The sequence below is a fragment of the Doryrhamphus excisus genome, chromosome 15, assembly GCF_030265055.1.
Source record: "Doryrhamphus excisus isolate RoL2022-K1 chromosome 15, RoL_Dexc_1.0, whole genome shotgun sequence".
In the NCBI taxonomy this organism is placed as follows: domain Eukaryota; kingdom Metazoa; phylum Chordata; class Actinopteri; order Syngnathiformes; family Syngnathidae; genus Doryrhamphus; species Doryrhamphus excisus.
Window position 1 is genome coordinate 3,700,778 of NC_080480.1, and position 12,083 is coordinate 3,712,860.

The window sequence follows — 12,083 nt, forward strand, 5'->3', positions numbered from 1 at the left end:
TCACGCGTGAGTCATCACGAGTGGGCGCTAATGGTCCTGCAGTGTTGTTTTTGTGCTCCCAAATCCACACATATATACACACACACACACACTGCCAGTATCCGGGCAGATAACAAGTCATGTGATACTTGCGTGTTTTTTTTTCTCTCTCCTTGATAGTAATAACGTCTTTCTTACGGGAAGTGGCAGACTGTTTCCTTGCAAACGTTCCCTGCAGGAGGAGGAGGAGGAGGAGGAGCGCATCGAGACGACGCTGCAGCGCGATGACGTCACCAAGTCAGTATCTCTGCTTTCAGAATATGCTCAAGGCTACGAGCACACCAGTAGAGTAGTTTTGTCAAGTTTAGAAAACAAAACTAGAAAGAAATACAGACCTCCTTTTTCACTATATAGCATTGAGATATGCAGTTTTCCCAACTTTTTCAACTCTTTGAAATTGCAGTTTTCTGATGTGGAATGAAGTGGAAACCTCCCACACACTCATCGGGGGTCCCAAAAGGACCCAGAAATGCGAAAAAAGAAAAAAATTTGAGGTGTTGATTTTTGGAAAAAAACGTAAGGGGTTAGCCTTTGTTTTGTTTTTTTTCAACTTTTTCAACTCTTTGAAATTGCAGTTTTCTGATGTGGAATGAAGTGGAAACCTCCCACACCATCATCAGGGGTCCCAAAAGGACCCAGAAATGCAGAAAAAGAAAAAAATTTGAGGTGTTGATTTTTGGAAAAAACACAAGGGGTTAGCCTTTGTTTTTTTTAAACATTTTTTTCAACTCCTTTAAATTGCAGTTTTCTGATGTGGAATGAAGTGGAAACCTCCCACACGCTCATCGGGGGTCCCGGAAGGACCCATAAATGCAAAAAAACACCATATTTTTGAGGTGTTGATTTTTGGAAAAAAACGTAAGGGGTTAGCCATTTTCATTCATAAAATTTAAAGTGGAAACCTCCCACACCCTTATCGGGGGTCCCAGAAGGACCCAGAAATGCAGAAAAAGAAGATTTTGTTGAAAAAGTTGAACAAAAAGTTTAAAAAAAGCAAAACAAAGCCTAACCCGTTACCATTTTTTCCAAATTTTTTTTTTTTTCTGGGTCCTTCCGGGACCCCCGATGAGGGTGTGGAAGGTTTCCACTTCATTTCACATCAGAAAACTGCAATTTAAAAGAGTTGGAAAAAAAAGTTGGAAAAAAAACAAAGGCTAACCCCTTACCTTTTTTTTCCTAAAAATCAACACCTCAAAATAATCTTCTTTTTCTGCATTTTCTGGTCCTTCCGGGACCCCCGATGAGGGTGTGGGAGGTTTCCACTTCATTCCACATCAGAAAACTGCAATTTAAAAGAGTTGAAAAAAGTTGAAAAATAACAAAGGCTAACCCCTTAGGTTTTTTTTCAGGTGTTTTTTTTTGCATTTTTGGGTCCTTCCGGGACCCCCGATGATGGTGTGGAAGGTTTCCACTTCATTCCACATCAGAAAACTGCAATTTAAAAGAGTTGGAAAAAAAGTTGAACCCCCCCCCCCCCCCCCCCAAAAAAAAAAGCCTTAACCCCTTTTTTTACATAATTTGCAATCATAAAATCTATGTGTGTTGAATTTTAGTCCAAAAATTAATTTCATTATGGAATAAGGCTGTATAAAATAGTAAAGCTTTGGGTGTACTTTCTGGATGCATTATAACTACTGCAGGGGTGTCTAAAGTACGGCCCGGGGGATATTTGGAGCACACAGGTTGTTTTTTATTGGAAAAATGAAGATGTTTCTAACATGAAATCATTCTTGTGTGGACTAAATATAATACTAAATATCATACAAGTGATTATTCCTAACCAAAATGGCAAAATTGGCATAAAAAGGCATTGATTCTAGTATGGGTCATTTTTGACCCACTTATGGAAGAGTGTAGGGTCCAGTCACTCGTGCATCTAAGGGTTAAATATTAAGGTTTGAGGTTTATTAACAGTGGGGGGGGGGGATCTGGTCTAAGGATGACATAAGAAGAGTCTTATTGGATGTTTAGTAAGTCGATCAATGCCGCATTGCTGCTTTCTTCTCATATGATCTCACTTCTCGGAAAAAAAGTCTGATACTTCCATAATAATTCCGCATTTAACTGGACTTCTTGGTTTGTGTTACTTGCTATTTTTACTCTTTAAAAATGAAATATCATTCAATATTTTTCTTCCGATTACCAATGCTATTGATCGCCGCGGTATTGCTGCACTTTTTTTTTTCTCTGATTTCCATATTTACTGCACTTATAGGTCAGAGGTCACGGCAAGCATGGATCCCTGTTCATCCCCTGAGCTGCTTATCAACCCTTCCTGCTGTCTCATCATCATCATCATCATCATCCAGCTTTTCAGTAGTTGCTGTAGAAACAGTTGCCATGGCGACCGGTGCCCGTAAGTGATGCAAGCATTCCAGGTGCATGCAGACCATAACGGGAGCTCATGTAAGTGCTTAGTTTTACTGTAAATGAGGAGACGAGTGGACTTGTCGTTCTCCTTGCGTTCATCATGTCAAAGTACTCCCACTGAGTACTTTGTGTGTGTTGTAGTGCTCAGGTACAAGAAAGTTCCAGTACGGAAATGTTGAAGTGGAGTTTAACACGCTTGCAATGAAAGGCACCAAGTAAGCATCGTAATCTCTCTGTAGACATGTTGCTTAGCATTAAGATGGAAGTATCGCTTTTGCTCTTTAGTGCTATATTTGGATCAAAGATGGCCGCAGGGGTGAACAGTATCACCAGAGTACAGCGGGGCTTTCATTTCAATTGCAGATTGTGATCTTTCCTGGCTGTGTAACTGTGTAACTGCAAATTGAAGACTTTGTCGATGCTAAAAATACTTCATCATTCATGTAGTATTTTTGCTGGAAGACTCGTTTGCTTTTTATGATGCTAATATGAATACATATACATGTATTGCTTTTTCTTGGGCTTTTTTGTGGCGTCCTAATAACCATGTAGAACTAGCACTTAAGGTTAGGCTCGGTTGCCCAGGACAAAATGAGCAATAGAATGAATTCATATATACTTACATTTTGTTTTTATTGTATTATTCATTTTATTATGACATAAAATACGCCATTTTTATTAATTCAAGCAGCACCACTAGGTGACAGTATGGTTCTACACCACCTTCCTGTTCCCGCTCCATTCAGTCGTCTTCAAGTGGTAAGTACGTAGTTTTACTTCATTTTAGTTACATTTTTAAGCTAATTACTTTATAATAGAACTGAAGTGGGTAGTAGGATCTCCGATGAAGTTGTGAAGTTTCCGCATCCTCCTGCAGCTAAAGGGCAGTTGAAAAAATTTGACAAAAAAAATTTGTGTAAGTGTAACCACTTACCATTTTTGTCAAAAATCAACACATGGAAAAATGGGCAATTCTACAAATATTTGGGTTCTGTCGGGACCTCGGATGATCATGTGGGAAAATTCTAAATCATCTTGCAGTAGAAAAGTGCAGTTGAAAAAATGTTAGGGAAAAAAAACCCGAAAGGCTAACCTCTTACCATTTTTCCCAAAAATCAAAACCTGAAAAAAAAGTCATTTTCTGGGTCCTGCCGGCACCCCCCCCCAACCCGAAAATGACTTTTTTTCAGGTGTTGATTCTTGGGGAAGATGGTAATTAGCCTTTCGTTTATTTTTTGTTTTTTTCAACTTTTTTCAAGTGCAGTCTTCTGCTCTGGAATGAAGCGGGAACCTCCCACACCCTCATCGGGGGTGCTAACATGACCCAAAAATGCAGAAAATGACTTTTTTTATCAGGTGTTGATTTTTGGGAAAAATGGTAAGCCTTTTGTTTTTTTTTTTCAAACTTCAATAGCAGTTTTTCTGATGTGGAATGAAGTGGAAACCTCCCACACGCTCATCGGGGGTCCCGGAACAACCCATAAATCCAAAAAAAGACAAATTTTTTCAGGTGTCGATTTTTGGAAAAAACGTAAGGGGTTAGCCTTGGTTTTTTTTTTCCCAACTTTTTTTTCAAGTCCTTTAAATTGCAGTTTTCTGATGTGGAATGAAGTGGAAACCTCCCACACCATCATCGGGGGTCCCGGAAGGACCCATAAATGCAAAAAAAGACAATTTTTTTCAGGTGTCGATTTTTGGAAAAAACGTAAGGGGTTAGCCTTGGTTTTTTTTTCCCAACTTTTTTTACAAGTCCTTTAAATTGCAGTTTTCTGATGTGGAATGAAGTGGAAACCTCCCACACGCTCATCGGGGGTCCCGGAAGGACCTAGAAATGCAGAAAAAAATTTTTTTTGAGGTGTTGATTTTTGTAAAAAAAAGAAGGTAAGGGGTTAGCCTTTGTTTTTTTCTTTTTTTTCTTACCTTTTTTTCCAAAAATCAACACCTGAATTTTTTTTTCTTTTTTTGCATTTCTAGGTTCTTCCGGGACCCCCGATGAGCGTGTGGGAGGTTTCCACTTCATTCCACATCAGAAAACTGCAATTTAAAGGACTTGAAAAAAAAGTTGGGAAAAAAAACCCCAAGGCTAACCCCTTACGTTTTTTCCAAAAATCGACACCTGAAAAAATTTGTCTTTTTTTGCATTTATGGGTCCTTACAGGACCCCCGATGATGGTGTGGGAGGTTTCCACTTCATTCCACATCAGAAAACTGCAATTTAAGGGACTTGAAAAAAAAGTTGGGAAAAAAAAACCCAAGGCTAACCCCTTACGTTTTTTCCAAAAATCGACACCTGAAAAAACTGGTATTTTTTTGCATTTATGGGTCCTTACGGGACCCCCGATGATGGTGTGGGAGGTTTCCACTTCATTCCACATCAGAAAACTGCAATTTAAAGGACTTGAAAAAAAAGTTGGAAAAAAAAAAAACCAAGGCTAACCCCTTACGTTTTTTCCAAAAATCGACACCTGAAAAAATTCGTCTTTTTTTGCATTTATGGGTCCTTACAGGACCCCCGATGATGGTGTGGGAGGTTTCCACTTCATTCCACATCAGAAAACTGCAATTTAAGGGACTTGAAAAAAAAGTTGGGAAAAAAAAAACCAAGGCTAACCCCTTACGTTTTTTCCAAAAATCGACACCTGAAAAAATTTGTCTTTTTTTGCATTTATGGGTCCTTACAGGACCCCCGATGATGGTGTGGGAGGTTTCCACTTCATTCCACATCAGAAAACTGCAATTTAAAGGACTTGAAAAAAAAGTTGGGAAAAAAAAACCAAGGCTAACCCCTTACGTTTTTTCCAAAAATCGACACCTGAAAAAATTTGTCTTTCTTTGCATTTATGGGTCCTTACAGGACCCCCGATGATGGTGTGGGAGGTTTCCACTTCATTCCACATCAGAAAACTGCAATTTAAGGGACTTGAAAAAAAAGTTGGGAAAAAAAAACCAAGGCTAACCCCTTACGTTTTTTCCAAAAATCGACACCTGAAAAAAATTGTCTTTTTTTGCATTTATGGGTCCTTACGGGACCCCCGATGATGGTGTGGGAGGTTTCCACTTCATTCCACATCAGAAAACTGCAATTTAAAGGACTTGAAAAAAAAGTTGGGAAAAAAAAAAAACAAAGGCTAACCCCTTACGTTTTTCCAAAAATCGACACCTGAAAAAAATGGTATTTTTTTGCATTTATGGGTCCTTACGGGACCCCCGATGAGCGTGTGGGAGGTTTCCACTTCATTCCACATCAGAAAACTGCAATTTAAAGGACTTGAAAAAAAAGTTGGGAAAAAAAACCCAAGGCTAACCCCTTATGTTTTTTCCAAAAATCGACACCTGAAAAAATTTGTCTTTTTTTGCATTTATGGGTCCTTACAGGACCCCCGATGATGGTGTGGGAGGTTTCCACTTCATTCCACATCAGAAAACTGCAATTTAAGGGACTTGAAAAAAAAGTTGGGAAAAAAAAACCAAGGCTAACCCCTTACGTTTTTTCCAAAAATCGACACCTGAAAAAAATTGTCTTTTTTTGCATTTATGGGTCCTTACGGGACCCCCGATGATGGTGTGGGAGGTTTCCACTTCATTCCACATCAGAAAACTGCAATTTAAAGGACTTGAAAAAAAAGTTGGGAAAAAAAAAAACCAAGGCTAACCCCTTACGTTTTTTCCAAAAATCGACACCTGAAAAAAATGGTATTTTTTTGCATTTATGAGTCCTTAAGGGACCCCCGATGAGCGTGTGGGAGGTTTCCACTTCATTCCACATCAGAAAACTGCAATTTAAAGGACTTGAAAAAAAAGTTGGGAAAAAAAAAACAAGGCTAACCCCTTACGTTTTTTCCAAAAATCGACACCTGAAAAAAATTGTCTTTTTTTGCATTTATGGGTCCTTACGGGACCCCCGATGATGGTGTGGGAGGTTTCCACTTCATTCCACATCAGAAAACTGCAATTTAAGGGACTTGAAAAAAAAGTTGGGAAAAAAAAACCCAAGGCTAACCCCTTACGTTTTTTCCAAAAATCGACACCTGAAAAAACTGGTATTTTTTTGCATTTATGGGTCCTTACGGGACCCCCGATGAGCGTGTGGGAGGTTTCCACTTCATTCCACATCAGAAAACTGCAATTTAAAGGACTTGAAAAAAAAGTTGGGAAAAAAAAAAACAAGGCTAACCCCTTACGTTTTTTCCAAAAATCGACACCTGAAAAAATTTGTCTTTTTTTGCATTTATGGGTCCTTACAGGACCCCCGATGATGGTGTGGGAGGTTTCCACTTCATTCCACATCAGAAAACTGCAATTTAAAGGACTTGAAAAAAAAGTTGGGGAAAAAAAAACCAAGGCTAACCCCTTACGTTTTTTCCAAAAATCGACACCTGAAAAAATTTTTCTTTTTTTGCATTTATGGGTCCTTACAGGACCCCCGATGATGGTGTGGGAGGTTTCCACTTCATTCCACATCAGAAAACTGCAATTTAAGGGACTTGAAAAAAAAGTTGGGAAAAAAAAAAACAAGGCTAACCCCTTACGTTTTTTCCAAAAATCGACACCTGAAAAAAATTGTCTTTTTTTGCATTTATGGGTCCTTACGGGACCCCCGATGATGGTGTGGGAGGTTTCCACTTCATTCCACATCAGAAAACTGCAATTTAAAGGACTTGAAAAAAAAGTTGGGAAAAAAAAAAAACAAAGGCTAACCCCTTACGTTTTTCCAAAAATCGACACCTGAAAAAACTGGTATTTTTTTGCATTTATGGGTCCTTACGGGACCCCCGATGAGCGTGTGGGAGGTTTCCACTTCATTCCACATCAGAAAACTGCAATTTAAAGGACTTGAAAAAAAAGTTGGGAAAAAAAAAACCAAGGCTAACCCCTTACGTTTTTTTCCAAAAATCGACACCTGAAAAAAATTGTCTTTTTTTGCATTTATGGGTCCTTACAGGACCCCCGATGATGGTGTGGGAGGTTTCCACTTCATTCCACATCAGAAAACTGCAATTTAAGGGACTTGAAAAAAAAGTTGGGAAAAAAAAAACCAAGGCTAACCTCTTACGTTTTTTCCAAAAATCGACACCTGAAAAAACTGGTATTTTTTTGCATTTATGGGTCCTTACGGGACCCCCGATGATGGTGTGGGAGGTTTCCACTTCATTCCACATCAGAAAACTGCAATTTAAAGGACTTGAAAAAAAAGTTGGAAAAAAAAAAAACCAAGGCTAACCCCTTACGTTTTTTCCAAAAATCGACACCTGAAAAAATTTTTCTTTTTTTGCATTTATGGGTCCTTACAGGACCCCCGATGATGGTGTGGGAGGTTTCCACTTCATTCCACATCAGAAAACTGCAATTTAAGGGACTTGAAAAAAAAGTTGGGAAAAAAAAAACCAAGGCTAACCCCTTACGTTTTTTCCAAAAATCGACACCTGAAAAAAATTGTCTTTTTTTGCATTTATGGGTCCTTACGGGACCCCCGATGATGGTGTGGGAGGTTTCCACTTCATTCCACATCAGAAAACTGCAATTTAAAGGACTTGAAAAAAAAGTTGGGAAAAAAAAAAAACAAAGGCTAACCCCTTACGTTTTTCCAAAAATCGACACCTGAAAAAACTGGTATTTTTTTGCATTTATGGGTCCTTACGGGACCCCCGATGAGCGTGTGGGAGGTTTCCACTTCATTCCACATCAGAAAACTGCAATTTAAAGGACTTGAAAAAAAAGTTGGGAAAAAATTACCAAGGCTAACCCCTTACGTTTTTTCCAAAAATCGACACCTGAAAAAATTTGTCTTTTTTTGCATTTATGGGTCCTTACAGGACCCCCGATGATGGTGTGGGAGGTTTCCACTTCATTCCACATCAGAAAACTGCAATTTAAAGGACTTGAAAAAAAAGTTGGGAAAAAAAAACCAAGGCTAACCCCTTACGTTTTTTCCAAAAATCGACACCTGAAAACACTGGTATTTTTTTGCATTTATGGGTCCTTCCGGGACCCCCGATGAGCGTGTGGGAGGTTTCCACTTCATTCCACATCAGAAAACTGCAATTTAAAGGACTTGAAAAAAAAGTTGGGAAAAAAAAACCAAGGCTAACCCCTTACGTTTTTTCCAAAAATCGACACCTGAAAAAATGTGTCTTTTTTTGCATTTATGGGTCCTTACAGGACCCCCGATGATGGTGTGGGAGGTTTCCACTTCATTCCACATCAGAAAACTGCAATTTAAGGGACTTGAAAAAAAAGTTGGGAAAAAAAAAACCAAGGCTAACCCCTTACGTTTTTTCCAAAAATCGACACCTGAAAAAACTGGTATTTTTTTACATTTATGGGTCCTTCCGGGACCCCCGATGATGGTGTGGGAGGTTTCCACTTCATTCCACATCAGAAAACTGCAATTTAAAGGACTTGAAAAAAAAGTTGGGAAAAAAAAAACCAAGGCTAATCCCTTACGTTTTTTCCAAAAATCGACACCTGAAAAAATTTGTCTTTTTTTGCATTTATGGGTCCTTCCGGGACCCCCGATGATGGTGTGGGAGGTTTCCACTTCATTCCACATCAGAAAACTGCAATTTAAAGGACTTGAAAAAAAAGTTGGGAAAAAAAAAACCAAGGCTAACCCCTTACGTTTTTTCCAAAAATCGACACCTGAAAAAACTGGTATTTTTTTGCATTTATGAGTCCTTAAGGGACCCCCGATGAGCGTGTGGGAGGTTTCCACTTCATTCCACATCAGAAAACTGCAATTTAAAGGACTTGAAAAAAAAGTTGGGAAAAAAAAAACCAAGGCTAACCCCTTACGTTTTTTCCAAAAATCGACACCTGAAAAAATTTGTCTTTTTTTGTATTTATGGGTCCTTACAGGACCCCCGATGATGGTGTGGGAGGTTTCCACTTCATTCCACATCAGAAAACTGCAATTTAAAGGACTTGAAAAAAAAGTTGGAAAAAAAAAAAAACAAGGCTAACCCCTTACGTTTTTTCCAAAAATCGACACCTGAAAAAATTCGTCTTTTTTTGCATTTATGGGTCCTTACAGGACCCCCGATGATGGTGTGGGAGGTTTCCACTTCATTCCACATCAGAAAACTGCAATTTAAAGGACTTGAAAAAAAAGTTGGGAAAAAAAACCCCAAGGCTAACCCCTTACGTTTTTTCCAAAAATCGACACCTGAAAAAACTGGTATTTTTTTGCTTTTATGGGTCCTTACGGGACCCCCGATGAGCGTGTGGGAGGTTTCCACTTCATTCCACATCAGAAAACTGCAATTTAAAGGACTTGAAAAAAAAGTTGGGAAAAAAAAACCAAGGCTAACCCCTTACGTTTTTTCCAAAAATCGACACCTGAAAAAATTTGTCTTTTTTTGCATTTATGGGTCCTTACAGGACCCCCGATGATGGTGTGGGAGGTTTCCACTTCATTCCACATCAGAAAACTGCAATTTAAAGGACTTGAAAAAAAAGTTGGGGAAAAAAAAACCAAGGCTAACCCCTTACGTTTTTTCCAAAAATCGACACCTGAAAAATTTTTTCTTTTTTTGCATTTATGGGTCCTTACAGGACCCCCGATGATGGTGTGGGAGGTTTCCACTTCATTCCACATCAGAAAACTGCAATTTAAGGGACTTGAAAAAAAAGTTGGGAAAAAAAAAAACAAGGCTAACCCCTTACGTTTTTTCCAAAAATCGACACCTGAAAAAAATTGTCTTTTTTTGCATTTATGGGTCCTTACGGGACCCCCGATGATGGTGTGGGAGGTTTCCACTTCATTCCACATCAGAAAACTGCAATTTAAAGGACTTGAAAAAAAAGTTGGGAAAAAAAAAAAACAAAGGCTAACCCCTTACGTTTTTCCAAAAATCGACACCTGAAAAAACTGGTATTTTTTTGCATTTATGGGTCCTTACGGGACCCCCGATGAGCGTGTGGGAGGTTTCCACTTCATTCCACATCAGAAAACTGCAATTTAAAGGACTTGAAAAAAAAGTTGGGAAAAAAAAACCAAGGCTAACCCCTTACGTTTTTTCCAAAAATCGACACCTGAAAAAACTGGTATTTTTTTGCATTTATGGGTCCTTCCGGGACCCCCGATGAGCGTGTGGGAGGTTTCCACTTCATTCCACATCAGAAAACTGCAATTTAAAGGACTTGAAAAAAAAGTTGGGAAAAAAAAAACAAAGGCTAACCCCTTACGTTTTTTCCAAAAATCGACACCTGAAAAAACTGGTATTTTTTTGCATTTATGGGTCCTTACGGGACCCCCGATGAGCGTGTGGGAGGTTTCCACTTCATTCCACATCAGAAAACTGCAATTTAAAGGACTTGAAAAAAAAGTTGGGAAAAAATTACCAAGGCTAACCCCTTACGTTTTTTCCAAAAATCGACACCTGAAAAAATGTGTCTTTTTTTGCATTTATGGGTCCTTACAGGACCCCCGATGATGGTGTGGGAGGTTTCCACTTCATTCCACATCAGAAAACTGCAATTTAAAGGACTTGAAAAAAAAGTTGGGAAAAAAAAAAACCAAGGCTAACCCCTTACGTTTTTTCCAAAAATCGACACCTGAAAAAACTGGTATTTTTTTGCATTTATGGGTCCTTCCGGGACCCCCGATGAGCGTGTGGGAGGTTTCCACTTCATTCCACATCAGAAAACTGCAATTTAAAGGACTTGAAAAAAAAGTTGGGAAAAAAAAAACCAAGGCTAACCCCTTACGTTTTTTCCAAAAATCGACACCTGAAAAAACTGGTATTTTTTTGCATTTATGAGTCCTTAAGGGACCCCCGATGAGCGTGTGGGAGGTTTCCACTTCATTCCACATCAGAAAACTGCAATTTAAAGGACTTGAAAAAAAAGTTGGGAAAAAAAAAACCAAGGCTAACCCCTTACGTTTTTTCCAAAAATCGACACCTGAAAAAATTTGTCTTTTTTTGCATTTATGGGTCCTTACAGGACCCCCGATGATGGTGTGGGAGGTTTCCACTTCATTCCACATCAGAAAACTGCAATTTAAAGGACTTGAAAAAAAAGTTGGGGAAAAAAAAACCAAGGCTAACCCCTTACGTTTTTTCCAAAAATCGACACCTGAAAAAATTTTTCTTTTTTTGCATTTATGGGTCCTTACAGGACCCCCGATGATGGTGTGGGAGGTTTCCACTTCATTCCACATCAGAAAACTGCAATTTAAGGGACTTGAAAAAAAAGTTGGGAAAAAAAAAAACAAGGCTAACCCCTTACGTTTTTTCCAAAAATCGACACCTGAAAAAAATTGTCTTTTTTTGCATTTATGGGTCCTTACGGGACCCCCGATGATGGTGTGGGAGGTTTCCACTTCATTCCACATCAGAAAACTGCAATTTAAAGGACTTGAAAAAAAAGTTGGGAAAAAAAAAAAACAAAGGCTAACCCCTTACGTTTTTCCAAAAATCGACACCTGAAAAAACTGGTATTTTTTTGCATTTATGGGTCCTTACGGGACCCCCGATGAGCGTGTGGGAGGTTTCCACTTCATTCCACATCAGAAAACTGCAATTTAAAGGACTTGAAAAAAAAGTTGGGAAAAAAAAAACCAAGGCTAACCCCTTACGTTTTTTTCCAAAAATCGACACCTGAAAAAATTTGTCTTTTTTTGCATTTATGGGTCCTTACAGGACCCCCGATGATGGTGTGGGAGGTTTCCACTT